Source organism: Octodon degus, unplaced genomic scaffold, assembly GCF_000260255.1.
Source record: "Octodon degus isolate 3935 unplaced genomic scaffold, OctDeg1.0 scaffold00122, whole genome shotgun sequence".
Lineage (NCBI taxonomy): Eukaryota > Metazoa > Chordata > Mammalia > Rodentia > Octodontidae > Octodon > Octodon degus.
The window spans coordinates 6,865,648-6,869,731 of record NW_004524698.1 but is presented as its reverse complement, the minus strand read 5'-3'; the positions used below and the strand labels follow the sequence as shown (position 1 = coordinate 6,869,731).

Sequence of the window (4,084 nt, the reverse complement as noted above, 5' to 3'; positions counted from 1 at the left end):
AGCTCCCTGCCCTCTGACCCCCTTCCTCATGGTTCACTTCCCTGCCTGTCTATCCTCCAGGGCTCCTCTATGATGATGGATTGATTTGCTCCCCACTTCTCAACGCCTCTTTCCACAGGCCCAGCCAGTCCTTTCTTCATCTGGGACAGGGAGAAAGAAGGGACCCCTGACACCTCCATCTGCAGAGAGACTCCAGGTGGATCGAGCAGGCTTTTCCCTTTAGGATGACATCGCCTTTCCAGCCCCCAAGATTTCAGGCTGGAGATATCAGATGGAGACCAAGAAGGTGGCACTGATGGGGACAAAGGCCAGCCCCCCATGGAGTCACCATTTCAGGGTGAGGACTGGAGCTCTTCCCCTCAGATCAGAGTGAACCTCAACTATCGGAAGAAGGCTGATGCCAGGTGAGGTAGCAGAAGGGGAGAGGTCAAGGGAGCCATGCTGCCAGTTCCCACCATGCACCAGTGCCCTTTCACACCTCTTGGCTCCAGGAGCTCCAGTTGTGCTCTCTTGGGTTGCTCCTTCCAGAACATTCCACATTCTTGGCCTTCTGTATTCTGATGTTGTGTTCTTTATAGGGACACATTCTTCCAGCTCCAAAGTACTCAGTTTAGTCACAGAATCCTACTTGCTTGAGCCTTAGAACCTACCCTGTCATTGCCCTACAGGGGATGATGGTGGTATCTGTGGTCCATCTGAGACAGAGGGAGGGACATCTGTGCCCCAAGGACTATTTGGTTCTGCTTCAGGGCTGGAACTGTCACCCAGGGGGTATGGACCTTGGGGACTGAGAAGGGTTTTCTGCTTGGAGTCATGTGGTATTTCTAGTAGCTCAGATTCTAACTCCAGGAATCCTGCTTCCATTGCTGCTGGTGGCAAAGGAGTTATACCTGGCATCTTCCTTAGCGTGAGGTTGTCTCCACAAGCCTAGAGCTTCCTCATGGGCCAGGATGAGGATGGCTGCCTGGACATCCCCTTCCTCCCTCTTCATGATGAGATGTGGCCTCCTCTCTAGGAGTCCCATTCTGGCAGCCCTTGTCCTATTTATGCTTGAGGACCAAGATGGGCTCCGGTGCAGAAGGTGATGCATAGGAGTCCTCTAGGAGTAGCATACCTGGGCTGATGGAGCCAGAACGGGCCCTGTGATGTCCTTTGGAGACTTGATCTGTGCTTACCTTGAGCTTCCTTTCCTCAGCATTGTGATGCCACCTGGAGGCAGGAAGTACTTTGTCTCAGTGGCTGCCTTCCCCAGCCAGACTGCTGATAGGGCTCCCTAGTCAGCAGTGGCTCTCATGGTCATGTTGTGGCTGTGTGCTCTGCTGGGTAGATGATAGTACATCTGTCTTTAGAGGAGACATGAAGTTTCCTGGTACTGACGAAGGGGAGGCTGCCTGTAATCGCTCTATGGTGGTATGTCTTCAGCTGTGACTCATTCCATGAGCTGGGTGTGATAGTCCATGCCTGTAATCCCAGCATCACGAGGCTGAGGCAGGAGTGTTGCCATGAGTTCAGGGCCAGAATGGGCTACATAGTGAGTTCAAAGCTAGCCTTCACTACAAAGAGTGATGCTTTCTCCAAAACACACATAAAACAAAAGAAAATGTGACTAATTCCAACAAAGTCACAAAACTTACTGGGCCAGCATTCACGGAAGATGTTAAGCTATGATTTGAGTCCCCAAAGCATCAAATATTCCCCCACCCCTCTGTGTTGCTTCATATCTCCTGGTCATTTCAGGGGTCTGGAGGTGAGCTTGCCCTGTCTGAGTATTGACACAGCCTGGAGGGAATGCCCCACTCCCTCCCTCTTCCCCTTTACCAGGCACTGCTAGATTCTGATAAGGCAAGAGGCCCCTCTGGGGTCTACAGGAAAGAATTCCCAGAAGGCTGGTTTCTCAGTAAAATTCTAGCCAGTGTCTTACACTTTTTCAGCAGCAGGCCCACTCAATTCTCTGTCTTTGGGAAACCTTTCTTGCCCAGCTTCAAAGCTCCTTAGGTGTTCAGAGTCAGGCCTAGCATTAGACACCCCAGTTCAGCACTGTACACTTTGGACAAGATACACTACCTCCTGGTTTGTCTAAGGAGAAAAGAGTAATTTCTGACTATAAGCCTAGAGTGAAAAGGAAAGGTTCAGGATACCCTGTAATTAGTGAGTAGATGTTTCTGAGAGAAGGGAGTTCTATTTATTCTTTCTAACTCCTCTTCCTTGTTCTTTTTTTTTTTTTTTGACAGGGGGTCTCTTTTTGCAGTTTGAGCCAGGCATGTGCTCACTTTTGTAGCCCCCAGGCTGGTCTCAAATTCACTGTGATCCTCCTGTCTCAACCTCCTGAATGCTGGGATCACAGGCTTGCTCCACCATGCCATGCCCTATTCCCTTGTTCTCTTCTTTCTCCTCTTGGTCCCCTTCCCTCTCTTCCTCCTCATCCTCATCCTCTTCCTTCTTTCCCTTCCCCTCCCTCCTCCCTTTCCCCTTCCCATTCCCCTTCTTCCTCTCCCTCTTCCTTTTCTTCCCCTCCTCTTCACCTTATCCCTCCTCTCTCTCTCTCTCTCTCTCTCTCTCTCTCTCTCTCTCTCTCTGTTGGGGATTAAACCCAGGGCTGTTCACATTTAGGGAAGGTGTGCACACTGAGATCCCCATCCCCTTCTCCACTTTTTCTCTGAGTCTGTGGTACCTGGAGCCTCCCTCAGCTCAGTCATCTCCCGAAACCTTATCTAGAGCCGTACAAAAGTTCGAGGGCAGCCAAGCATGGTGGCACAGGTAATTTTAGCTCCTTGGGAGGCCAAGGCAGAAGAACTAGAGTTTGAGGCCAAGCTGGTTAATTTAGCAGACCCTATCTTCAAAATTAAAAATAAAAGGCCTTTGGATTTAGCTCAGATCACCATGGTTTCAAAACAAAAAATACAAACTTCAAGGTCCACCATAACATGTGTGCTGAAGAGACCCCATGGGACAAAGTATCTGAAAGCTCAGGGCACTTGGCAAATGAAAAGCACTGGGTGCTGAAACTTACCTTGGGGACCGAAGTCAAGAGGACGAGGCACAGCAATGCTCTGACAGGCTTCCCCCTCCTCCTTCTGGGACTCAGAGCACTTGGGGTTTCCTGGATGTGCCTTAGAGGCAGAAGGCTCAAGGCTCCCCTGGAAGGGGCAGTGTTTTGGGGCTCCCTGGAAGGACTCCTGGGATGGGAGGCTTCCTGGTGATGGTGGCTGTGGTCCTCCTCCAATGTGAGTGACAAACTACACTCTTGCAGCCAGCAGGACCCCAACCGCTTTGACCGTGACCGCCTCTTCAGTGCTGTCTCTCCGGTTGCTCCTGAGGATCTAGCTGGGCTACCAGAGTACTTGCGCCGGACCAGCAAGTACCTCACTGACTCGGAGTACACAGGTAGCCCCTGCTGGGTGATGTCCTTCTTGACCTGCACCCTGTTGTCTGAGACGTGGCTGAGTGGGTGGGCCAGAGCCATGGTCAGAGCACAGAGTCCAGCCTCTTAGCAGCCCTCCTGCTGGAGTGGCTCTGGTGGGGTAGGGTGGTGCAAATGGGAATGAGCCAGGTTACCCCCATTCTTGGCTGTGTTTCCTGCTTCCACACAGCCTGCCTCTGCACCCCACCCCGCCCCATGGTATTTGCTACACTGATGGTCTAAGTGCTGTTTTTCTCTCATGTAAGTAGCATTATTGAGATGTAGGGCTGACCAGATAGCTCAGCAGACGAAAGCGCCTGTAATGGCAGAGTGTGGTGGCGGGGGTTCAATACCGGGCGTGTGTGCTGTGCTGGCCCCACCCTGGGGCACACTGAGATGGCTATTGAGACTGGGAGTGGTGGCACACACCTGCAATCCCAGCGCTTGAGAGGCTGAAAACAGGAGGATCACTATGAATCTGATCTACGTAATGAGGCCCTGTAGACACTGTCCTAAATACATTAAAAAAAATGAGAGAGATCTATAATAGACATATAATATGCTTCACTGATCTCAGAATATCTATGCCCAAAATCTCATTCACTATGGTTTATACTAATTAGAAAACTAACACATGTATTCCCTGGCCAATGTGAATACTAAGCAAATGTATAAGCCCAGGGT

The 4,084-nt window shown here is 50.9% G+C and overlaps 1 pseudogene; it reads left to right on the top strand.

The window, feature by feature from the left end:
• Positions 1–237: 237 nt before the first annotated feature.
• The window catches only part of LOC101586833, a 22,829-nt pseudogene continuing 18,982 nt past the window's right edge, over positions 238–4,084 (top strand).